The sequence below is a fragment of the Felis catus genome, chromosome A3 (genome assembly GCF_018350175.1).
Source record: "Felis catus isolate Fca126 chromosome A3, F.catus_Fca126_mat1.0, whole genome shotgun sequence".
Classification (NCBI taxonomy): Eukaryota; Metazoa; Chordata; class Mammalia; order Carnivora; family Felidae; genus Felis; species Felis catus.
Genome location: NC_058370.1, coordinates 112,257,908 through 112,284,804, shown reverse-complemented (window position 1 = coordinate 112,284,804; position 26,897 = coordinate 112,257,908). Strand labels below are relative to the sequence as shown.

General features: G+C 37.2%; 1 long non-coding RNA gene across 1 annotated transcript in view; it reads left to right on the top strand.

The window, feature by feature from the left end:
• LOC123384554 overlaps positions 1-25,600 on the top strand; it is a 209,775-nt gene extending 184,175 nt beyond the window's left edge. Inside the window, exon 5 of the long non-coding RNA XR_006595824.1 lies at positions 23,933-25,600. This is a non-coding gene — a long non-coding RNA (uncharacterized LOC123384554). The remainder of the gene's footprint in view (positions 1-23,932) is intronic.
• The last annotated feature ends 1,297 nt before the right edge of the window (positions 25,601-26,897 follow it).

The following is a 26,897-nucleotide window of genomic DNA, read 5'->3' as shown; positions in this document are numbered from 1 at the left end:
TTTTAATTGTTTCCACTTTGTAGCTATTATTCATAATAGCTAAATACTGCTATGAACAGTCAAGTGCAGTTTTTTTGTGGGCATATGTTTTTGTTTCTCTTATCTATCTACCTAGGAGTGGAACTGATGGATCATATGATAATTGTATATTTAACATTTTGAGGAGTAGTCCAACTGTTTTCCAAAACGGCTGCAACATCTTAACATTCCCACTAGCAATGTATGAAAATTCCGATTTCTCTACAAGTTAACTGGGAATTAACTTTATTGCTTTTTATTTGAAATTTTGAATTTTAGACATTCTTGCAAATGCAAAGTGGTATCACTTGTGGTCTTCAGTTACATTTTCCAAATAACTAATAATGTTGAACATATTTTAATGTGCTTATTAGCCACCTGTATATAATCTTTGGAAAAAAATGTCTATTTAAATCCTTTGGTCATTTCAAATTGTTATCCTTTTATTGTTGAACTTTAAGAGTTTTTAATAAATTCTAAATACAAATTCCTTACTTGATATATGATCTGCAAATATTTTCTCCCAGTCTGTGGGTTGTCTTATCACTTTCCTGATGATGTCCTTTGAAATACAAATGTTTTAAAATTTTGATGAATTACAACATAACAATCTTCTCCTTGATTGCTTGTGCTAAGAAATCATTGCCCAACACAACCTGTGGTCACAAAGGTTTACTCCTGTGGTTTTTTGGTAAGAACTTTATAGTTTTAGCTCTTATATTTAACTATGATATATTTTAATTAAAAAAAATTTTTTTTGACAGAGAGGGAGAGAGAAAGACAGAGCATGAGCAGGGGAGGGGCAGAGAGAGAGAGAGGAGGCACAGAATCTGAAGCAGGATCCAGGCTCTGAGCTGTCAGCACAGAGCCTGCTGCAGGGATTGAACTCAGGATGTGAGATCATGACCTGAGTTGAAGTCAGATGCTCAACTGACTAAGCCACCCAGGTGGCAGTAGGTTTTGAAAATTTTTAATTTTTATGCATGGGTCAAGGAATGGGTTCAACTTCTTTTACTTCTTTCTTTGTTTTTTTATTTTTTTTTATTTTTTTTTCTTTTGCTTTTATTTTTTTATTTTTTTTTCATATGAAATTTATTGACAAATTGGTTTCCATACAACACCCAGTGCTCATCCCAAAAGGTGCCCTCCTCAATACCCATCACCCACCCTCTCCTCCCTCCCACCCCCCATCAACCCTCAGTTTGTTCTCAGTTTTTAACAGTCTCTTATGCTTTGGCTCTCTCCCACTCTAACCTGTTTTTTTTTTTCCTTACCCTCCCCCATGGGTTCCTGTTAATTTCTCAGGGTCCACATAAGAGTGAAACCATATGGTATCTGTCTTTCTCTGTATGACTTATTTCACTTAGCATCACACTCTCCAGTTCCATCCACGTTGCTACAAAAGGCCATATTTCATTTTTTCTCATTGCCACGTAGTACTCCATTGTGTATATAAACCACAATTTCTTTATCCATTCATCAGTTGATGGACATTTAGGCTCTTTCCATAATTTGGCTATTGTTGAGAGTGCTGCTATGAACATTGGGGTACAAGTGGCCCTATGCATCAGTCCTCCTGTATCCCTTGGATAAATTCCTAGCAGTGCTATTGCTGGGTCATAGGGTAGGTCTATTTTTAATTTTCTGAGGAACCTCCACACTGCTTTCCAGAGCGGCTGCACCAATTTGCATTCCCACCAACAGTGCAAGAGGGTTCCCGTTTCTCCACATCCTCTCCAGCATCTATAGTCTCCTGATTTGTTCATTTTGGCCACTCTGACTGGCGTGAGGTGATACCTGAGTGTGGTTTTGATTTGTATTTCCCTGATAAGGAGCGACACTGAACATCTTTTCATGTGCCTGTTGGCCATCCGGATGTCTTCTTTAGACAAGTGTCTATTCATGTTTTCTGCCCATTTCTTCACTGGGTTATTTGTTTTTCGGGTGTGGAGTTTGGTGAGCTCTTTATAGATTTTGGATACTAGCCCTTTGTCCGATATGTCATTTGCGAATATCTTTTCCCATTCCGTTGGTTGCCTTTTAGTTTTGTTGGTTGTTTCCTTTGCTGTGCAGAAGCTTTGTATCTTCATAAGGTCCCAGTAATTCACTTTTGCTTTTAATTCCCTTGCCTTTGGGGATGTGTCGAGGAAGAGATTGCTACGGCTGAGGTCAGAGAGGTCTTTTCCTGCTTTCTCCTCTAAGGTTTTGATGGTTTCCTGTCTCACATTCAGGTCCTTTATCCATTTTGAGTTTATTTTTGTGAATCGTGTGAGAAAGTGGTCTAGTTTCAACCTTCTGCATGTTGCTGTCCAGTTCTCCCAGCACCATTTGTTAAAGAGGCTGTCTTTTTTCCATTGGATGTTCTTTCCTGCTTTGTCAAAGATGAGTTGGCCAGACGTTTGTGGGTCTAGTTCTGGGGTTTCTATTCTATTCCATTGGTCTATGTGTCTGTTTTTGTGCCAATACCATGCTGTCTTGATGATGACAGCTTTGTAGTAGAGGCTAAAGTCTGGGATTGTGATGCCTCCTGCTTTGGTCTTCTTCTTCAAAATTCCTTTGGCTATTCGGGGCCTTTTGTGGTTCCATATGAATTTTAGGATTGCTTGTTCTAGTTTCGAGAAGAATGCTGGTGCAATCTTGATTGGGATTGCATTGAATGTGTAGATAGCTTTGGGTAGTATTGACATTTTGACAATATTTATTTTTCCAATCCATGAGCAGGGAATGTCTTTCCATTTCTTTAAATCTTCTTCAATTTCCTTCATAAGCTTTCTATAGTTTTCAGCATACAGATCCTTTACATCTTTGGTTAGATTTATTCCTAGGTATTTTATGCTTCTTGGTGCAATTGTGAATGGGATCAGTTTCTTTATTTGTCTTTCTGTTGCTTCATTGTTAGTGTATAAGAATGCAACTGATTTCTGTACATTGATTTTGTATCCTGCAACTTTGCAGAATTCCTGTATCAGTTCTAGTAGACTTTTGGTGGAGTCTATCGGATTTTCCATGTATAATATCATGTCATCTGCAAAAAGCGAAAGCTTGACTTCGTCTTTGCCAATTTTGATGCCTTTGATTTCCTTTTGTTGTCTGATTGCTGATGCTAGAACTTCCAGCACTATGTTAAACAGCAGCGGTGAGAGTGGGCATCCTTGTCGTGTTCCTGATCTCAGGGAAAAAGCTCTCAGTTTTTCCCTGTTGAGGATGATGTTAGCTGTGGGCTTTTCATAAATGGCTTTTATGATCTTTAAGTATGTTCCTTCTATCCCGACTTTCTCAAGGGCTTTTATTAAGAAAGGTGCTGGATTTTGTCAAAGGCCTTTTCTGCATCGATTGACAGGATCATATGGTTCTTCTCTTTTTTTTTTGTTAATGTGATGTATCACGTTGATTGATTTGCGAATGTTGAACCAGCCCTGCATCCCAGGAATGAATCCCACTTGATCATGGTGAATAATTCTTTTTATATGCCGTTGAATTCGATTTGCTAGTATCTTATTGAGAATTTTTGCATCCATATTCATCAGGGATATTGGCCTGTAGTTCTCTTTTTTTACTGGGTCTTTGTCTGGTTTAGGAATCAAAGTAATACTGGCTTCATAGAATGAGTCTGGAAGTTTTCCTTCCCTTTCTATTTCTTGGAATAGCTTGAGAAGGATAGGTATTATCTCTGCTTTAAACGTCTGGTAGAACTCCCCTGGGAAGCCATCTGGTCCTGGACTCTTATTTGTTGGGAGATTTTTGATAACCGATTCAATTTCTTCGCTGGTTATGGGTCTGTTCAAGCTTTCTATTTCCTCCTTGTTGAGTTTTGGAAGAGTGTGGTTGTTCAGGAATTTGTCCATTTCTTCCAGGTTGTCCAACTTGTTGGCATATAATTTTTCATAGTATTCCCTGATAATTGTTTGTATCTCTGAGGGATTGGTTGTAATAATTCCATTTTCATTCATGATTTTATCTATTTGGGTCATTTCCCTTTTCTTTTTGAGAAGCCTGGCTAGAGGTTTGTCAATTTTGTTTATTTTTTCAAAAAACCAACTCTTGGTTTCGTTGATCTGCTCTACAGTTTTTTTAGATTCTATATTGTTTATTTCTGCTCTGATCTTTATTATTTCTCTTCTTCTGCTGGGTTTAGGCTGCCTTTGCTGTTCTGCTTCTAGTTCCTTTAGGTGTGCTGTTAGATTTTGTATTTGGGATTTTTCTTGTTTCTTGAGATAGGCCTGGATTGCAATGTATTTTCCTCTCAGGACTGCCTTCGCTGCGTCCCAAAGCGTTTGGATGGTTGTATTTTCATTTTCGTTTGTTTCCATATATTTTTTAATTTCTTCTCTAATTGCCTGGTTGACCCACTCATTCGTTAGTAGGGTGTTCTTTAACCTCCATGCCTTTGGAGGTTTTCCAGACTTTTTTCTGTGGTTGATTTCAAGCTTCATAGCATTGTGGTCTGAAAGTATGCATGGTATAATTTCAATTCTTGTAAACTTATGAAGGGCTGTTTTGTGACCCAGTATATGATCTATCTTGGAGAATGTTCCATGTGCACTCGAGAAGAAAGTATATTCTGTTGCTTTGGGATGCAGAGTTCTAAATATATCTGTCAAGTCCATCTGATCCAATGTCTCATTCAGGGCCCTTGTTTCTTTATTGACCGTGTGTCTAGATGATCTGTCCATTTCTGTAAGTGGGGTGTTAAAGTCCCCTGCAATTACCACATTCTTATCAATAAGGTTGCTTATGTTTATGAGTAATTGTTTTATATATTTGGGGGCTCCGGTATTCGGTGCATAGACATTTATAATTGTTAGCTCTTCCTGATGGATAGACCCTGTAACTATTATATAATGTCCTTCTTCATCTCTTGTTACAGCCTTTAATTTAAAGTCTAGTTTGTCTGATATAAGTATGGCTACTCCAGCTTTCTTTTGGCTTCCAGTCACATGATAAATAGTTCTCCATCCCCTCACTCTCAATCTAAAGGTGTCCTCAGGTCTAAAATGAGTCTCTTGTAGACAGCAAATAGATGGGTCTTGTTTTTTTATCCATTCTGATACCCTATGTCTTTTGGTTGGCGCATTTAATCCATTTACTTTCAGTGTTATTATAGAAAGATATGGGATTAGAGTCATTGTGATGTCTGTATGTTTTATGCTTGTAGTGATGTCTCTGGGACTTTGTCTCACAGGGTCCCCCTTAGGATCTCTTGTAGGGCTGGTTTAGTGGTGACAAATTCCTTCAGTTTTTGGTTGTTTGGGAAGACCTTTATCTCTCCTTCTATTCTAAATGACAGACTTGCTGGATAAAGGATTCTCGGCTGCATATTTTTTCTGTCTAGCACCCTGAAAATCTCGTGCCAATTCTTTCTGGCCTGCCAAGTTTCAAAAGAGAGATCAGTCACGAGTCTTATGGGTCTCCCTTTATATGTGAGGGCACGTTTACCCCTTGCTGCTTTCAGAATTTTCTCTTTATCCTTGTATTTTGCCAGTTTCACCATGATATGTCGTGCAGAAGATCCATTCAAGTTACGTCTGAAGGGAGTTCTCTGTGCCTCTTGGATTTCAATGCCTTTTTCCTTCCCCAGTTCAGGGAAGTTCTCAGCTATTATTTCTTCAAGTACCCCTTCAGCACCTTTCCCTCTCTCTTCCTCCTCTGGGATACCAATTATGCGTATATTATTTCTTTTTAGTGTATCACTTAGTTCTCTAATTTTCCCCTCATACTCCTGGATTTTTTTATCTCTCTTTTTCTCAGCTTCCTCTTTTTCCATAACTTTATCTTCTAGTTCACCTATTCTCTCCTCTGCCTCTTCAAGCCGAGCTGTGGTGGTTTCCATTTTGTTATGCATTTCGTTTAAAGCATTTTTCAGCTCCTCGTGACTGTTCCTTAGTCCCTTGATCTCTGTAGCAAGAGATTCTCTGCTGTCCTGTATACTGTTTTCAAGCCCAGCGATTAATTTTATGACTATTATTCTAAATTCACTTTCTGTTATATTATTTAAATCCTTTTTGATCAGCTCATTAGCTGTTGTTATTTGCTGGAGATTCTTCTAAGGGGAATTCTTCCGCTTGGTCATTTTGGATAGTCCCTGGTGTGGTGAGGGCCTGCAGGGCACTTCCCCTGTGCTGTGGTGTATAACTGGAGTCGGTGGGCGGGGCCGCAATCAGACCTGATGTCTGCCCCCAGCCCACCACTGGGGCCACAGTCAGACTGGTGTGTGCCTTTTCTTCCCCTCTCCTAGGGGCGGGATTCACTGTGGGGTGGTGTGGCCCATCTGGGCTACTTGCACACTGCCAGGCTTGTGATGCTGGGGATCTGGCATATTAGCTGGGGTGGGTAGGCAAGGTGCACAGGGGCAGGAGGGGCAGGCTTAGGTCGCTTCTCCTTAGGTGATCCTCTTCAGGAGGGGCCCTGTGGCAGCGGGAGGGAGTCAGATCCGCTGCTGGAGGTTTGGCTCTGCAGAAGCACAGAGTTGGGTGTTTGCACGGAGCGAGCAAGTTCCCTGGCAGGAACTGGTTCTCTTTGGGATTTTGGCTGGGGGATGGGAGGGAGAGATGGCGCTGGCGAGCGCCTTTGTTCCCCACCAAACTGAGCTCTGTTGTCAGGGGGCTCAGCAGCTCTCCCTCCCTTTGTCCTCCAGCCTTCCCGCTTTCAGAGCAGAGCTGTTAACTTATGACCTCCCAGACGCTAAGTCGTGCTTGTTGTGGGAACACAGCCCGTCAGGCCCCTCTGCTTTTGCAAGCCAGACTCGGGGTCTCTGCTTGGCTGGCGAGCCGCCCCTCCGCCCCGGCTCCCTCCCGCCAGTCCGTGGAGCGCGCACCGCCTCGCCGCCCTTCCTACCCTCTTCCGTGGGCCTCTCGTCTGCGCTTGGCTCCGGTGACTCCGTTCTGCTAATCCTCTGGCGGTTTTCTGGGTTATTTAGGCAGGTGTAGGTGGAATCTAAGTGATCAGCAGGACGCGCGGTGAGCCCAGCGTCCTCCTAAGCCGCCATCTTGCCGCTTTTCTTTGTTTTTTTTTTTTAATGTGAATACTCCATTGCCCAGAACCATTTATTAAAAAGACTTTTTCCCCCATTGAATTATTTTGGCTCCTTTCTCTTCCATGGATCTGTGTCTGTTCTTATGTCAGCAATATACTGTGTTGATTATTGGGCCTTGCAGTAGGTTTTGAAAACAGGACATGTGAGCACATTACTCTGTACTTACACTTACTCTGTTATAAGTTGTGCTTACACTTACTCTGTTGGCTATTCTGAGTCCTTTACATTTTCTTAGGAATTTTTGGATAAGCTGGTCATTTTCTGCGAAAAACAAAACAAAACAAGCTAGCTGGTATTTGATAGGAATTGTGCTGAATCTGTAGATTGATATGGGGAATATTAACAGCTTAACAAGTCAATTTAATATAGTGATTATAATACCTATGATTGCATGACATCTTTATCTTTTTAAATTTCTTTCAGTGATATTTTAAGTTTCCAATGTACAATTCTAGAGCTTTTAAGAAATCTATTCCTAAGTATTTTATTATTTTTGGTACTACTGTAAATAGAATTCTTTTCATTGCCAGTGTATAGAAATAGAATTTGTTTTTGAATATTGATCTTATATCTTGCAACCATACTGAACTTGTTTATTCTAATAATCATTAATTCTAATGGTTTTGGGGAAGATTTTTTGGTATTTTCTATATATAAGATCATCTCATTTACAAATAGACTTCTTTCTTTCCAATCTAGATTCCTCTTGTTTCTTTCTTTCTTTCTTTTTTTTTTGTTTTGCCAAATTATCCCAGCTAGAACCTCAGGTACAATATGGAAGAGAAGTGGCAGAAGTAGATGTTTTACCAGATTGAGGAAATTTTCTTTATTCCTCTTTTGTTGAGTATTTTTATCATGAAAGTGTTTTAGATTTTTTCAAATACTTTTTCTGAAACATTGAAATGCGATTTCTGTTCTTATTACTATAGTGCATATGAGTTGATTTTTGTATATAAATACAATCTTTATTACTCTCATATATTACTGGAATATTTCTAACTCTTATCCTGCTACTTTATTCACTTCACCAATGAAATTCTATCCACCTTTCAAGCCATATCTTTAGATCACCCTCTTTCAAGATCTGTACACCATAATAATTTGTATCATCCATGTCACTCATGGTTTTTCATATTATTCATGTGCATATAATTTTTACATCACTTCATAATTACATAAATACATGTATATATGCTATGTAATAATTGTTCTTAGGGGTAGAAAACACATCCCATGCTTGTATTACATCATAATTTCCAGCAAAATAGTATATACAGAACATAACAGAAAAGTTGTTCAATAAATGTTTGTTGAATTGCCAGGAGTTTCCAGTTTTCTTGAGGGCAGTCTTCTAATAACTATAGCATTGAAAGAGTTGAGGTAATCCCATTACACTCAAAACATGCTAAATTCAAATTAACAAGCAAATTTCCATTTCATTGTCTTGTCATTTACTTGAGCTTTTTGTCTTCTTGATGTAAAGTTATGGCAGATATTTCAATATGTGGATGAAATTTCTAGAACATTTGAACAGAAAATCCATTTAGAAAAATGTATCCAAGTGGAAAAAGGCATTTTCAGTTTTAACTCAAAAAGTTCTAAGTGCTGAACAACGTTCACATGACATATATTCAATCTTCAGCTTTCAAACGTTAAAGACAGTTTTACAACACTAAATTTAGCACTAAAAAAAAAAAGCCAAACAAAACCTATCTGTCAAGCTCGTGTACGTTTTGTATATGCTCAAAATCTCTTCCCCTTCTAACTTATTTTTTAAGAGTTCCTTGCAATCCAGAAATTGCTTAAGATCAGTAAAATGTTTCTCATCAATTGCATTCTGTCTTTCAGGCTCAAGTGCAAATTACTTTTACTCAGTGGTAGGAGTTTATGGGAAGTCCTACCTAGAAGTTTTAATGCAGTGGCCAGAGGAAATACTGCCCTGGCCTGGCTGTGGCCCCAAGAATTAGCTCTCAGTACATGGGTTTTTCTTTTTGCAGCACATTAGGCAAGATGAAGGCAAAAGAGATTCAGGGTGCAAGTCTTATTATGGGCAGAATCATTTAAAAAGAACCACTTTATTCATTTCGTGGTCTCTGAATTCAGATGCTCACAGTCATTTAATTAAGAGACATTTCATAAGAAGCCATTGGATATAAAGGAATTTGCTAGACGTCAGGATGGTTTGGGGGGAATAGGTGAGAAAAAATAGAATAATCACAGTCCATTCATTTTTCCTCTTTAGGTTTATTAAAGACCAGTTTAAATGCAAAACAAATACACTATTGTTTTCTTTCTTTCCTTCTCCCTTTATTTCCTCTTTATTCCTTCTTCTCTCTCTCTCTCCCTCTCTCTTCCTTCTTCCCTCTTTCTCTCTCTCTCCTTTTCTTTCCTTTCCTCTTTTCTCTTTTTCCTTTCCTTTCCTTTTCTTTCCTTTCCTTTCGTTTTGTTTCGTTTCCTTTGTCCCTAAAGAGTTGTTTTGATTTTCTCTTGTTCAAGGCATGCATTAGACTGGATGAAGGAAAGGTTTCCACCAATTAATTGACTGTCAGACTCTAGAAAAGTCATTTTACCAGTTGTGCTAAGTTACCTGGAACCTCAAAAAGTGGACAGGGGCTTAGGAGAAATTCAATTGTATTCTTCACAGAAAGCAAATTTAAAGCACATTATTGGGACAGAGAACAATTTAGTTATGTGATTGCCATTTAGCAATGAAGAACCCCTTTTCAGCAGTTTACACAGCCAATATGAACTTGCTGTATGATAGGCTTTGACTTACTCATGTGTTAAGTGGTGTATTTCCCAAACCATGTTCCAAAGAATACTACTGTTCAGCAAATGTTCCTAAATACTTTCTTTAGGGTGGAAGAGAATTCTGTGGCCAAATATCCACTGGAAAAACTTTATACTAGATCAACATTTGGATTCAGTTTTTAAATTTTGGTTGTAGAATTTAGTGATTTATCATTAATATACCCAGTGCTCATCCTAACGAGTGTCTTTCTTAATGCCCATCACCCATTTAGCCCATCCCCCACCCAACAGACCTCCAGCAACCACTGGTTTGTTCTCTGTATTTAAGAGTCTCTTATGGTTTGCCTCCCTGTTTGTTTTTATCTTATTTTTTCTTCCCTTTCCCTATGATGATGTTTGTTTCTTAAATTGCACCAATGAATGAAGTCATATGATATTTGTCTTTCTCTGACTTAGTTCGCTTAGCATATCCTCTAGTTCCTTCCACATTGTTGCAAATGGCAAGATTGCATTTTCTTTTTTGATTGCCAAGGAATATTACATTGTATATATTAAATTATACACACACACACACACACACACATACATACATACACACACACCACATCTTTATCTATTAGTTGATGGATTTTTGGGCTCTTTCCATACTTTGGCTATACTCAATAGTACTACTATAAACATTGGGGTGCATGTGCATATTTGAATCAGCATTTTTATACCCTTTGGATAAATACCTAGTAGTGCAATTGCTGGGTTGTAGGATAGCTCTATTTTTAATTTCTTGAGGAACCTCCATACTGTTTTCTAGACTGACTGCACCAGTTTGCATTCCCACCAGCAGTGCAAAAGGTTTCTCCTTTCTCCATCCTAGCCAACATCTGTTGTTTCCTGAGTTATTAATTTTACCCATTCTGACAGCTGTGGGTGGTATCTCATTTTGGTTTTGATTTGTTTTTCCCTGATGATGAGTAATGTTGAGCATCTTCTCATGTGTCTATTAGCCATCTGGATGTCTTCTTTGGAAAAGTTTCTAGTCATGTTTTTTGCCCATTTCTTCACTGGATTATTTGTTTTTGATAATGTTGGGTTTGATAAGTTCTTTATATATTTTGGATTCTAACCCTTTGTCTGATGCGTCACTTGAAAATATCTTCTTCCATTCCATCAGGTGCCTTTTAGTTTTTCTGATTGTTTCCTTCACCATGAAAAAGCTTTTTATCTTGATGAGGTCTCATAGTTCATTTCTGCTTTTGTTTCCCTTGCCTCTGGAGACATGTCAAATAAGAAGTTGCTGCAGCCAATGGTTTGCTTGTTTTCTCCTCTAGGATTTTGATGACTTCCTGTCTTACATTTAGGTCTTTCATCTATTTTGAGTATTTTTGTGTATGGTGTAAGAAAGTGATCTAGGTTCATTCTTAGGATGTCGCTGTCCAGTTTTCCCAACACTATCTACTGAAGAAACTTTTTTTCCCCCACTGGATATTCTTTCCTACTTTGTCAAAGATTAGTTGGCCATATGTCTGTGGGTCCATTTCTGGGTTCTTTATTCTGTTCCATTGATCTGTGTGTCTGTTTTTGTGTCAGTACCATACTGTTTAGATGATTATAGCTTTGTAATACAGCTTGAAGTCTGGAATTGTGATGCTTCCAGCTTTGGTTTTCTTTTTCAACATTACTTTGGTTATTTCGGGTCTTTTCTGGTTCCTTACAAATTTCAAGATTGTTTTTTCTACCTCTGAAAAATACTGATGTTATTTTGATAGGTATTGTGTTGAATATGTGGATTGCTTTTGGTAGTAGAGACGTTTTAACAATTCCTGTTCATGAGGATGAATGAGATTTCAATCCATGAGATTGGAATGTTTTTCTATTTCTTTGTGTCCTTTTCAATTTCTTTCATAAGCTTTCTATAGTTTTTAGTGTATAGCTCTTTTACCTCTTTGGTTGGATTTATTACTAAGTATTTTATTGTTTTCGGTGCAATTATAAATGGGATCAATTCCTTGATTTCTTTCTGCTGCTTTATTATTGGTGTATAGAAATGCAACCGATTTCTGCATGTTGATTTTATATCCTGTGACTTTGCTGAATTTATGTATCAGTTCAGGCAGAGTTTTGCTGTAGTCTTTTGGGTTTTCCATGTAGAGTATTCTGTCATCTGTGAAGAGTGAAAGTTTAACTTCTACCTTGCTGATTTGGATGCCTTTTATTTCATATTGTTGTCTTATTGCTGAGGCTAGAACTTGCAACACTGTGTTGAATAACATTGGTGAGAGTGGACAGCCCTGTCATGTTCCTGAGCTTAGGGGGAAAGCTCTCAGTTTTTTCCCCATTGAGGATGATATTAGCTGTGGGCCTTTTTTATATGGTCTTTATGATGTTGAGGTATGCTCCTTTATTAAAATTTTTCTTAATGTTTATTTTTAAAAGAGAGAGTGCAAGTTGGGAGAGGCAGAGAGAGGGAGACACAGAATTCAAAGCAGGCTAGAAGCTCTGAGCTGTCAGCACAGAGCCTGACGTGGGGCTCAAACTCATGAGTCCCAAATTCATGACCTGAGCTGAAGTTGGACACTTAACCCAGGTGCCCCAAGTTATATTTTTCTATCCCTATTTTCTTGAGGGTTTTTATCAAGAAAGGATGCTATATTTTGTCAAATGCTTTCTCTGCATCTATTGAGAGGATGTGGTTTTTAGCTTTTCTTTTATTAATGTTATGTATAACATTGATTGATTTTCACATATTGAACCAGCCCTCCATCCCAGGAATAAATCCCAAATCATGGTGAATAATTCTTCAATGTATTGTTGGATCTGGTTTGCTAGTATCTTGTTGAGAATTTTTGCATCCATGTTCATCAGGGAAATTAGTCTGTAGTTCTCCTTTTTAGTGCAGTCTTTGTCTGGTTTTGGCATCAAGGTAATGGTGGCCTTGTAGAACAAGTTTGGAAGTTTGCCTTCCATTTGCATTTTTTGGAACAGCTTCAAAAGAATAGGTGTTAACTCTTCTTTAAGTATTTGGTAGAATTCCCCTGGAAAGCCATCCAGTCCGGGACACTTGTTTGTTGGGAGATTTTTTGTTAATGATCCAATTTCTTTGTTGGTTATGGCTATGTTCAAATTTTCTATTTCTTCCTGTTTCAGTTTTGGTAGTTTATATGTTTCTAGGAATTTGTAAGTTTCTGAAAAGTGGTGCAGTTACGAAAGCACACATTCTCAGGGTGCCTCAGTTGGTTAAATGTCTGACCCTTGATTTTGCCTCAGGTCATGATCTCATGGTTCCTGAGTTCATCCCCTATTTGAGCCCCCAGTAGGGCTCTACACTGACTGCACAGAGCCTGATTGGGATTTTCTCTCCCCCTCTCTCTTGGCCCCTCCCCTGCATGCTCATTCTTTCTCAAAAATAAATAAATAAGCATTAAAAAATAAAAGAGAACACACATTCTCAAACCTGTGAGACCACAATAGCCTTTTTTAATGGAGTTTAGAGGTTTTAGGAATGTAGATTCACAATTCACAAATGCTAATTTTAAGAAAATTTTTAAAATTTCTTTTATTTTGTTAGTTTTTTTACTTGTTAAAGTCTCCAGACTTCAAGGATTAAAATAAATTATTTTTTAAGCTACTCTTGTTTTTGCATTTTTTCCTTTGATATCAGTTATATGTAATGTTAGTATTTATGGCTCAATTGTGGGGGAACATATTTTTCTGGTTATTTTGTCTTTTTTCTCTAAGCATCTCATCATAGACACCATTTTCATTCTTATTATTCCTATTAAATATTTCTAATATATTTTTTAAAGTTTATTCTGGGAGAGAGAGAGGGAGGGAGGGAGGGAGGGAGGGAGGGAGGGACATAGAGCAGGGGCAGAGAGAGGGGAGAGAGACAGAATCCCTAGGAGGTTCTATGCAGTCTGTGCAGGGCCCTACTGGGGGCTCAAACTCATGAACTGTGAGATCATTATCGAAAACAAAATCAAGAGTAGGACATTTAACCAACTGAGCCATCCAGGCTCCCCAAATAGTTCTGGTATTTCTTATATATTGGAAAAATATGCTTTATAACCTCCATGCTTAATATCTGCTTTGATATTTAGTGTTTAACATGAAGCAGTTGGAAGCATGTATTTGGTTAGCTCAAATAGTATGGCACAGGATTTTTCTTTTTCTTTCTTTCTTTCTTTTTTTTTTTTTTTGTACCTAGAAGATGTCTCAGGGATGGATAAAATTCACTATTTCTTCTTCGCAATTTATAGAAATGGGAAATGCAATATAGCTATGCAAAGAATTAGTCTAGTGAGGGAGACACATTTATCAAGATTCGCCTTCCCCAGGAAGGCTCTCTTAGCACCTGACCTCAGCTCATTCTGATTCCTCCTTAGTTGTTTCCTTCAAAATGGATTCACTCAATTTCTTAGTTCTTCTGTGTGTTTTGGGCTTGTCACCTCAGAAGACTATAAACTGTGTGTGTGGTTGGGTTGGGGGGTGTACTCTAAATATTGTTGTATGTTTACACATCCACAATGTGCTTTCAAAAGCACTTTCAAAGTGCTTTCAAAAAGTGATTTTTAAATGAATGTGGGACTATCTGAAGGAATAAAAAGATCCATGTTTTTTCTCAAACTTAATCTGTGATATCCAATGTAGAGCTGAGCTAACATTGACATTTTGAGGGGGGGGGAGAAAAGCCCATGTCTGTAGAAGTGACATTCTATATTGAGAGGGAAATGATTGAGAGATAAGGTTGTGCATTTTTTGATAATAATAGTTATTCTGAGTTATTTGTAGTAACTGTATCAAGTGCTGTGTTTCACAGCAATCAATGACAGCATCATGCCTATATCATGAGTGGTAAAGGGACTTGTTTACAGGATCTCACTCAAACCTGAATATGAAGTTCCACCTGATTCCAAACACCATGGCCTATCAACATTTTACCATGATTTAAGGACAAGGGTCTTTTATTCAGATAACATCACCTGTACATACATGATGGGGTTAACTAGTCTTTCTTTTTTGGATAGATATTGGAAAGCATTAGAATTTTCAGATAAGAATTAGAGCTAGGAATATAGAGTTAGCAGAAGAAACAGGTATTTCTACTTATTCTTATTTTCTATAAAGTTGTTTTGTTTAAGCATGACTAGATGTTAATGGATGAATTTGGTGATTTTTTTCTATAAATTTTCGTTATGTTATGAAGTGGCCAGTGAAAACTCAAGACTAGCAAAGTTTTTCTTGGAATATATATATATATAGAGAGAGAGAGAGCGCGAGCGAGAGCGCGCTCATGAGAGTTTATTGTGAATGGAGAAGCTTGAGGAGAGCATAAAATAAAAAGAGACTAAAATCAAATTGGATGCACGATATGAATTCCATGCAGTCTAAACTCCAAATATTAGGAAGTAAATTTTGGTAAACCTGAATGATTTTTTATCTGACAATTCCCTTCAAAATCAGATATTGACTACAGCTTGCCTCTCTGTGCTCAGATGCTTTTATTGACTTTTCTGTTCACTGCCTTGTGATGCAGTACTGAAGTGATTGGATCAGTATATTTTCCCTTTGGGATTATTGTTGGAATCTTGGAAATCTTACAGATGCATTTATTACATTTCCAAAATTTTAGTGCTTACTTAACCAACCAGGGGCTTGCTGTTTTATGTAGTGCAGTTTGGGGAAAGGAAATAATTTACTGGAGCTAATACAGATAGTTTGAAAGTTATATCATAGTTTCTGTTAATGGAGCTTATAACCCTAGAGAAAAACGTACCATTAAAACAGTTTGGGCGAGCTTGCAAAAGTGCAGTAATGAGTTCTGTGGCTATGGTGGTGGTAGTTGTTTTTCTTCTCTCTAAATCTTGTAATTCTTCTCTACCTTTTTTAATTTTGCTAATTCTCACTGCTACTACACAAAAACTTTCTTGTTGATAACATCCTATGTTATTTTTTATGTATAATATGTTGTGAGTTAATTCACTTATTATTTTTAAAAATTTATTTAGACTCAAGTTAGTTAACATGCAGGGTAGTATTGGTTTCAGGACTAGAACCCAATGATTCATCATCACTTATATATAACACCCAGTGCTCATCCCCACAAGTGCCCTCCTTTAAAAAAATAATGTTTATTTATTTTTGAGAGAGAGTGAGTGAGCGAGCGTGCTCAAGTAGGGGAGGGGCAGAGAGGAAGACACAGAATCTGAAGCAGGCTCCAGGATGTGAGCTGTCAGCACAGAGCCCAACACAGGGCTCAAACTCATGAACCAGGAGATGATGACCTGAGCCAAAGTCAGACGTTCAACTGACTGAGCCACCAAGGACCCCACCAACAACCTTCCTTAATGCCCATCACCCATCTAGACCATCTCCCCGCAACTTACCCTCCAGTAACCATGTTTGTTCTTTGTATTTAAGAGTATCTTCTGGTTTGCCTCTCTGTTTTTATCTTATTTTTCCTTCCCTTCCCCTGTGTTCTTCTGTTTTGTTTCTTAAATTCCACATATGAGTGAAATCATACGATATTTCTCTTTCTCTGACTTATTTCACTTAGCATAATACACTCTAGTTCCCTCCACATTATTGCAAGTGGCAAGATTTCACTTTTTGATGGCTAAGTAGTATTACATTGTAAATACATACCACAACTTCTTTATCCATTTATCAGTCGATGGATGTTCAGGCTCTCTCCACAGTTTGGCTGTGGTTGATAATGCTACTATAAACATTGGGGTGCATGTGCCCCTTTGAATCAGCATTTTTATATCCTTTGGATAAGTACCTAGAGTGATTCATTTAATAATTCTGACAAACAAGAAGTCAGTGTTTAATTCATTTAAAGTATATAATTATTTTTAGGTGAACCTTGAAACAATGTGAGATTTTATTTTTTACATTAATATGAGGCTTTACTAAACTCTGCACTCAGAGGTAACACCACCTTCACTTCTATCCTAATCTCTTTATCTTCCCTTTCCTCAGCCACTCCCAAGTCTGAGACTTTCCCTTTTTTATGCTTTTTCTATATTCTGATCAATAACAAATTATTGAACATAGAGTGATGCTATCCATTGTAAGGAATCATGTGTACAGGGGAATAAAATACAGTAAGAATCAGGTAAAATATGAGATTTGATAATATTGCCTGAATGAAATTCAAATTCAGTCAAAACTATTGTACATTTTTAATGTATTTTTCACTAAACTCTTTTATTTATTTATTTATTTATTTATTTATTTATTTATTTTAAAAAAATTTTTTTCAACGTTTATTTTTTTTGGGACAGAGAGAGACAGAGCATGAACGGGGGAGGGGCAGAGAGAGAGGGAGACACAGAACCGGAAACAGGCTCCAGGCTCTGAGCCATCAGCCCAGAGCCCGACGCGGGGCTCGAACTCAGGGACCGCGAGATCGTGACCTGGCTGAAGTCAGACGCTTAACCGACTACGCCACCCAGGTGCCCCTAAACTCTTTTATTTAAAAAACACTTTATTGAGGTATGATTGACATACAAAAAGCTATACATATTTAATGTATACAAGTTGGAGATAAGTATATATCCATGAAACCATCACCACAATTTATGATTCCCAAAGTTGCCTCTTGCCATGCTTAGAATTATTCAAGTGTGTATGAGAGAGAACATCTTATATTAACCTCTTAGCAATGAAGTATGATTAATATACAGTGTTAGTTTCAGGTGTACAACATTTTGATTTGAAAATTCTATACTAAATGCTTACCACAATAAGTGTAGTCACCATCTGTCATCATACAATATTTTTGACTATGTTCCTTATGCTTTACTTTTCATTTCTGTGACTTCTTTATAACTGAAAGTTTGTACCTCTAAATCCCCTTTATTTTGCCTTTCCCCCCACTCCTCTCCCTGGTGGCAACCACTGGTTAGTTCTCTGAGTTTAAGAGTCTGGTTTTGTTTGTAAATTGTTTTGTTTTTTAGACTGCACATGTAAGTGAAATCATATGGTATTTGTCTTTCTCTGATTTATTTCACTTAGCATAATATCCTTTACATCAATCCATGTTGTCACAAATGACAAGATCTCTTTCTTGTATATGGCTGAGTTATAATCCATTATGTATACCTACCACATCTTTATCCATTCATTTGGCAAGAGACACTTAGGTTGCTTCCATATTGTATATATTGTAAATGATGCTGCGATAAACGTAGGAGTGCATATGCTTTTTTAGTGTTATCCTTTTTTGTCAGATAGATAGCAATTAGTGGAATTACTGGATCATATGATATTTCTATTTTTAGTTTATTGAGGACCCTCTACACTGCTTTCAGTAGCAGCTGCACCAGTTTGCATTCCTACCAACAGTGCAGGAGGGTTTCTTTTTTCTCTCATCCTCAGTAACGCTTGTTTCTTGTGTTTTTAATTTTACCCATTCAGACAGGTGTGAGGTGATACCTCATTGTTTTGATTTCCCTGATAATGAGTGATGTTGAGCATCTTTTCATGTGTCTATTAGACATCTGAATGTCTTCTTTGAAAATGTATCTATTCAGGCTCTCTGCCCATTTTTTAATCAGATTGACTTTTGACATTGAGTTTTATAAATTCTCTATGTATTTTTGACCTTAACCCCTTATCAGAACATTTGGAAATATCTTCTCCCATTCAGTTGCTTTGCTGTGCAAAAGTTTTCATTTCGGTGTATTCCTGATAGTTTAATTTTGCTTTTCTTTCCCTTGCCACAGGAGAACTATCTAGAAAAATGTTTCTACAGCTGAAATCCAAGAGATTCTTGTCTATGTTTTCTTTTAAAAGTTTATGGTTTCAAATCTCACATTTGGGTCTTTAATCCATTTTTAGTTTATTTTTGTGTATGGTGTAAGAAAGTGGTCCAGTTTCATTCTTTTGCATGTAGATTTATTATTCCCTTCCATCTACTAGCTCTGGATTTTGTTCTTTTTCTAGCCTCTTAGAACTGATTTTCCTGGGTCTCTAAGATTTTGGACCATTGTGTTTCTATTTATATTTACTGTTTGATTTCTTGGTTGACCCACTCATCGTTTGGTACCAATTGTTTAGCCTCCATGTATTTTCCAAATATTTTCTTGAAATTGATTTTTAGTCTCATAGTGTTGTGGTCAGAAAAGATGCTTGATTCAATTGCAGTCTTCTTAAATTTATTGAGACCTGTTTGTAGCCTAATGTGATTTATTCTGGAGTATCTTCTATGTGTGTTTGAAAAGAATTTTCTGAATATATCTATTGGGTTAATCTGGTGTAATATGTTGTTGGAAGCTATTATTTCCCTGTTGATTTTCTGTTTGGATGATCTTTCGATTGATGTAACTGGGGTGTTAAAAGTCCCATAAAATACAAAAAGTCTCATACTATAATTGTATTACTGTTACTTTCTCCCTTTATGTCTGTTAATATTTGCTTTCTGTATTTAGAGACTTTGCTGTGTTGGGGGATAGATATTTACAATTGCTATATCCTCTTGTTGGATGATTTATCATTATGTAGTACCCTTCTTTGTCTCTTGCTACAGTTTTGATTTAAACTGGTTTAATGGTATTGAGTTCCTATAACTTTTGCTTGTCTGGAAAACGATTGCCCCTTCAATTCTGAATACTCTACCTTCCTGGGTAGAGTATTTTTGGTGATAGATGTTTTCCATTTAGCATTTTGAATATGTTATGCCACTCCCACTGGCCTGCATAGTTTGTTCTGGGAAATCAGCTGATAGCTTTATGAAGTTTTCATTATATATAACTGTTTCCTTTTATTCTATTTTTAAAAGTCTATATTATTAATTTATTCCATTTTAATTATTATGTGTTTTGATATAGACTTCCTTGGGTTAATTGTGTCAGGGGTTCTCTGTGATTTCTGGACCTAGATGTCTGTTTCTCCAGATTTTCAGCTATTATTTCTATAAAAATGCTTTCTATTCTAATCCATATTACTCTTTTATTCTTTTTGCTTTTCAGGTTAGTTGCTTTCCACTTCTCTGTTTTCCAGATCACTGATTCATCCTTCTGCATACTCTAATCTGCTGTTGACTCCCTCTAGTGTATTTTTTATTTCAGTTATTGAATTTTTCTAAGTAAGTTCATCCACTCTTTTCTCAAGTGAAGTGAATGTCTTTATAGACATTACTTTGAATTATTTATCAGGCATATTGCTTACTTCCATTTCATTTAGTTCTTTTTTGTTGTTGTTGCTGTGATTTTGCCTTTTTTTAAAATTTGGGACATATTTCTCTGTCTCCTCATTTTGTCTAACCCTCTGTACTTGTTTTCATGTATTAGGGAGTTTAGCTATGCCTCCTGGTCTTGAAAGTAGAGGCCTGTATAGAAGAGTTCCTGTGGTGCCTCTGTGCCACAGTGCCTCCTAGTCACTAGATTCAGGTGCTCCAGTGGTGTCTCCTTTGTGAGCTGAGGGCACCTTACTGCTGTGGCTGAGCTATATTTACTTCCAGCCCACCAAGCCACAGTGATTCACTTTGCCTGTTGTGGGTATACCGGGCAGGGTTTGTTCCCAATGCTGTTGAGAGGCCTGTATGAGGCAATTTTTGGGTTTGTTGGTGGGGAGGACCTGCAGTCAGGCTAGCTGTCTGCCATTAGTCTGTCACAGTTGTGGGCTCACCAGATGGCAAGCCAGCTAAATGGCTGTGTTGCTATATCTGTGGGCATGCTTGTGGAAGGGGTTATCTTCCCCTTTCCCCAAGGCAGAAATCACTTTGCAGTGCTGCTGGTCCCTGCTGGGGCCACCTGTAGTGTGTGGCAGGGCCAGAGCTGCTTTGGAGGAATGGCTATTTAGGCAGGTGGGTCTGCAGGGGAACCCTGGAGTGTTAGCTGGATGCTTCAGGGAGCCAGTGCTATGTCGGCTCAGGGAGGGGAAGAAGAGAAATCTTTATGTATACCCCAGGTGCTTTTTTAAACTGCTGCTTTTCTCCTGTATCTCATGCTGATTTATTTATTATTATTGGCTCTTCAAGGGTAGGATCTTGTTTCCTGTCATACTCTGGCTCTCCAAGAGTTAAACCACTGATTTTTCAAAGCCAGATGTTATGGGAATTTATCTTCCCAGTGCAGATCCTCAATGCTGGGGGTGCCTGGTATGGGGGTCTGATCCTTTTGCGTCTCCACCCATCCTACCATTTTCAATATAGCTTCCTGTCTACAATTAACTGTTGAAAGTCTACTCACTAGTGCTCAGGTCCTTTTCAGAGGTAGTTGCATATCTCAGTGTGTCCATGGGATGAGGTGAGCTCCGGATCCTCTGAGTCTGCCATCTTTCCCGAACTGCAAATTATTAAGTATATAATTCATTATCAACTTTATACACCGTGTGGTAGATCTCTAGAACTTACTCATGTTGTATGAGTAAAACTTTGTATCCCTTAAAGCAGCCCTAGGAGGTATGTTTTAGTACCCCTAATCCTAGATTTACAAGTGAGAAAATAGTAATTAAATTCTTCTGAGTCTATATCTCTAATTCATAGGTGCTATTAAGTAACATGTATTAGTTGGAATAGGTTAAGTTCTGAGGCAGGAACAGACAATCCCTGAAACCTCACTGGTTTAAAACAGTAAATCTATTTCTCACTCATGGAGGAAAGTCCAAGTTGGACTGTCCATCTTAGGGCTGCACTATCTGGAATATAGAGCCTGGAAGGACACCATGGCAAAGAAAGAGAAAGATGGCAGCTAGAACTATTTTCATACTCCAAGTCAAAGGGAGGTTAGGTCCACGGAAACTTCAATAAGCACTAAATGTTTTTGCCTTGTAATGGAACAAGTTGAATTCATATTATTAAACTTCCAAACTTCTTTTCATACCATACTATGCTTTCTTCAGGAGAGTTTCCCTTTGAGTCAATAATGCAGTTACTTTCCAGATTCCTGTAGCAAATGAAAGCTTCCATCTCATGAAGGTCAATATATATATAAATGGTAGCAATCATATACAGGGGATTATGTGTAGTTTCCCTAACATTTTATAATGAATAATTTTCTATATATTATTGTCCAAAAATATTTGAATGAATATATCATATTTATTAAAATATTCTATTGTTGAAAATTAAAGTTCGCTCAATATTTTGATTGTTACAATTAATGCCATTATTGTGTCTTTTGTGCAGTTCCTTAATTCAGAATATTTGCTTCAGATACAGTTGTTGAGTGGGAATTGCTGAGTCAAAGGATATTAACAACTTTAAATCTATTTATTAGTAAATTTCCCCCAAGAATAAAGTGCATCCACTTGCACTTTATTAGATATTCAGAGAGTATGTCATAACATTTGTTTAGAATTTTGTATGCATTTGTGAGTTGTTTGAAGGTAGGCCTCAAGTCTCATTTTCTCATAACTGAATCATTGTTTCATCTTTCTGTGAAGAAAGGTCAATTATTGCTTCCTTCAGCATTAAACTTTCAGCTTTATTTCAAAATTATATTATTTCCTTGCTCATATAGTTTCCATGCATGCCTTAAGGACTGTCATCTTGGACCTCTTATCTACTCCCTCAGTTCTTTCATTTATGTCATTAATTCAGCAAATGCTTATTTTTTCCCCCTCATCTCTTTCATTCCTTTTCTCCTCATACTTTTGATAATGAAATTCCAGATGGCAGGATGTAGTGAGATGAAAAGGTAAAGGTATAGGAAGGACCCTGTTGTAAAGACAGCCATTAGGTTTAATGGAACCTCCCCAATAAATCCATATAGACTAGAATTAAAAAATGGAGTAAAACACCCCTGACTGGATTACCAATTTGCTTCTTCTTGTATCAGGTTAAATAGGACATTGGAAAAATTTAATACTCAACCATTTAGATCATGTTTATAAAGACACTGATATTGGAAAAACCTCAGGAATGTCAAATTCATGAAGATGGTTCCTATCTCAGGAAACTGACCTCTGCTTTATTCTAAGAGTTATATGACCAGTCTACTACCTTCCATTTTTCCATTTGTTTTATTTAATCAACATAAATGCAGCTTACCTTACCTATTGTATTGATTTCTGTAGCAGATTTCAGTAGTACCACAGACAGAGGCAAAGACAGTTCCCTCTTATGCTCTGATTGATGCAGTCTTTTACCACACATGACAAAGTGATAGATGTACTTAGTTAACTTTCTCCAAAATCATTAATGCCATACTCACTGGTTGGCTACTCAGGAATTGGTTAAGTACCTGTCATGCATTTGCTACCTGAAACACTGCAATACTGAATAAGGAGCCCATTAATTTTCGTTCAAGATCAACTCAAGAGAATAGGTATGAAATGCATAGTTAGAAAAGAAGTAGAAGAATATATACCATGGGCTTCAGAGAGATATTGGGTACTGCAAAATTACAACCTAAGCCTGAGATTAAAAAAAGAGAAAGTAAATTGATTTTTCTCTGAATTTACACTTGGGAAAATTGTTTAAAATGCTAATAAGTTTTCTTGCAAGCCATAATTTAGATGTTGAGTATGTATGTAGCATCTAAATTTTAATCTTGAACCCACAAATACACTCAAGCACTAGAGGGCAAGTTTTTGTTTCAGAAAAATGTTCTAAAATGAGACAAGAATGAAAAATATAGAAAATGTACAGATTGAACTAAAAGGTAATAATTTCATAGTTACCAAAGGAACCTAATGAATAAATAATGAATACTCCAGAAAAATGGGAGAAAATGTTACTGACCTAGAAGAAATATATTACTAATACTTTAGTGTAGCAATTTAATAGTTCTCTTCTACATTTTATATCAATATTACTCACATAGACTCTTTAAGCTATAATTAGACTTTGCCTTATGGAATAAAAGCTATGGTTTATCTTTTCCTGTGAACTCAAGATAATTTCTCTTTTATAGTTAATGAGGCAGTAACTAAAGCCTAAGAACCAGTTAGTTGAATATCTTGCATCTCTAAAGGCTTCAACATGCTGACTCTCTCCTTCTCCTTTCTCCTGGTTCTATGTTCAGTTGAAAAGAATCTTTTCCATATATATAGTGTTTTCTGCTTGGCGGGGGGGGGGGGGGGATTCGCATGGTAACTGTTTCTGGAACCACAGATAAAGTAAAATAGTAACTTACTATTTTAGAGAAATAGTAACAATGCCTTACGTCTGTTTTATTCCAACAGAGAAATATGGCTGACCGATGGCCAAGCAAACAAGAACATAAACAATGAACACTTCTAAATAGCAAGCCTCTTCTGACATGAAGTGTTAATATTTATTCAAAGAATTAAACATGGAAAAGATCTAAAGGGATGAACTAGACTGTATAGCTTTCTGTAGGGAGAAAATGCAAGAGAAGGGAACATTGTTCTATTTCTGCCAGCAAGAAGTTACCAAGCTTGTGAGGAAAAGGTGACACAGACATATATGCTAGAAAAATCAGTTATTAGAAGATATTTAACAAACATAGATTTTTGTACCCACTATATTCCAAATAAAGGTTTAGTGTCTGGGGAAGACAATACTGAACAAGCTAGAAAATAGAGCTTATATTCTACTGAGGCAGGAGACAGACAATAAAGACAGAAACATCTACAGAGAGAGGTGCAGTTGTGAATAAATGCAAAGAAGGCAATGGTCCTGACAATGGCAGGCGGTAAAGTGTAGCTTTCTGTGGATACGATGGTCTGGCAAGTCCTCTCCTAGGAAAGGCTTTTGAGCAGAAACCTGAATGATGAGAAAGAACCAGTCACTGACAGTTCTGGTTGAAGAATGTTTCAGGCAGAAGCAGCAGCAAGGTTAAAGGGCCTGAGGTGAAAAGGAATTTCAGGTATTGAAAGGACGTGTAGCTGGAGCTCATTGCTGTGTGCACGTGGATAGGGAGACATGTGATATGCACACTCAGAAATGGCTGATATTATATAGTCACCATAGTTTCCCAGTCCGTTCAACTAATATGTCATGTCACACTCAAATGCCTCAGCTTTATGACCTGAGATATTAGAATAATAACATTGTATATCTCTTATAAAACCATTCCCTTTCTATTGATTTTTGTCCACAGAGATCATCATAGTGCTATTATGATTTCCATTTAGCACTTACTCGTCCTTACTGGTTAGTTGTACAATCAATACTGTGTCTAGAAAGCAGAAGCCATCTTTATTTCTCTTATCTCTTTTTTGGTAAGCATGAGGGAAGGGATCTCTCTTGCATTGGGAAACAAACAAATTGCTGTGGAAGTACAAGTAATAACATCATGTTTCTCTGGTACATACTAGGAAACTACATTGTTTATTTGCAAAGAATCACTTCTGCTTTCAGCCAAAGCTTGGTACTATCCAGACATTTCAAACTGCACATTATAGCTTGGCTGCTTTCTTTAAGGAAACGCTGATTCCTGAGGCCATCCTGCGTTTGGAGCAGACGGCTGCCCTTTAAATCTAGTGAACCAATCATTGATTTATTTGCCAATTTCTGACTATATTTTGCTCAAAAATACCCATTTAAAAACAAACTCACTCCCCAAATATCTTTCCACGCTGTGTCGGCCTACTTTTATAAGCCCACATTATCATTGTTAACATGTATTATATAACTTGTATGTGTGTACTGTGTGATTAAGAATAGATTATTTTACCTTATGCCTTTAAGTACCTTAAGACATAATTTCACAGAAGTTTTCTTGTTCATTCCCAAGTGCTCCTAAGTATTGCTGTATACATTTTTGTCCACTTGTCTGTCTTTACTGCATACTAAATAACTCTGTAAATATTCTTCCTCTTTCCCCAGTTTAAAAAACATCTTAGACCTTTAAAAATTACTAAAAGTATAAGCATACTTTAAAAATCTTTGGGGTGCCTAGGTGGCTCAGTCAGTTGAGCGTCCGACTTCGGCTCAGGTCATGATCTCACCGTCTGCAAGTTTGAGCCCCACGTCGGGCTCTGTGCTAACACCTCAGAGCCTGGAGCCTGTTACAGATTCCGTGTTTCCCTCTCTCTCTGACCCTACCCCGTTCATGCTCTGTCTCTCTCGGTCTCAAAAAAAAAACACATTAAAAAAATTTAAAAAATCTATATTCACAGCTAGAACTTGGGGAAGATGGGAACATGATGTCATATTGCGAGATGGCAGAAAATAAGGACTACTCTAGCGCAGATGATTTCTGTGTTATACTTGAGAATCATCCGCTTGTTCTGTTAGCCTGTATTCACTAAATATCCATTATATGCCAAGAGAGATTTCAGGGACTGCAATATAATTGCTCCTGTGGAGGGATATAACAACTCCAAGATTAAAATATAATAAAGGCAGCCTAAATCTGGTGGTAGAGGTCAAAAAGATGACTTTCAAAGGAGGTAAGCTTAAAAGCATGAATTTTCCTTTTGCAATCCAAGGCAGTGTATTCCAGGGAGAGGGAACAGAATATATAAGGGCATAGTGTCATTTACTAAGCATGGTATATATAGAATGAGAAAAGTAGTTCCCCCATTGCTTTCTTTTTTTTCTTTTTTGTATCAAGGGAAGTAATAGATAAGTTTGGAGGCTTTGCAGGAATCAAATGTGAAGATTTTTACATGCCAAATAAAGGAAGAATTCTGGACAATTTTTGTATAATACATTTACCAAATCAGATTAAAAAAAATACTGAGATATTTGTGATCAGAAAGCATTAAACATGACCAAAAGTGGAAAATCTTTGTGAGAATACTGACAGCCTAAAGTAAGGAAGTGTCTTAGAAATGGAGAGAGGAGAATAAGAATCACATAGGAGGAAAACTGTCAGAATTTAGTAAGTAATTGCATATGGTCAGTAGAGGGGGTATTTTAAAATGCGTTATTGGATTTTGGCTTGGGAAACAAATATATGTTCACCAAGATATAAAAACATATTTCTGAATAAAGGAAGATTACAAGCGTGTGTGTGTGTGTGTGTATACAGACACACACACACACACACACACACACACATATATATATATAGTTTTATAGTTATATAGTTATATAGTTAAATGTGATAAGCCTACGTAATAACTAGGTTTTGGATTGAACCAAGTTAAACTGTCTTGTTTAGCTCAAAAGAGTCAACAGAAATCCCATATTATTCAAACTAATCTCCTGTATTCGTGATTCTGAAGCTCAGAAGAG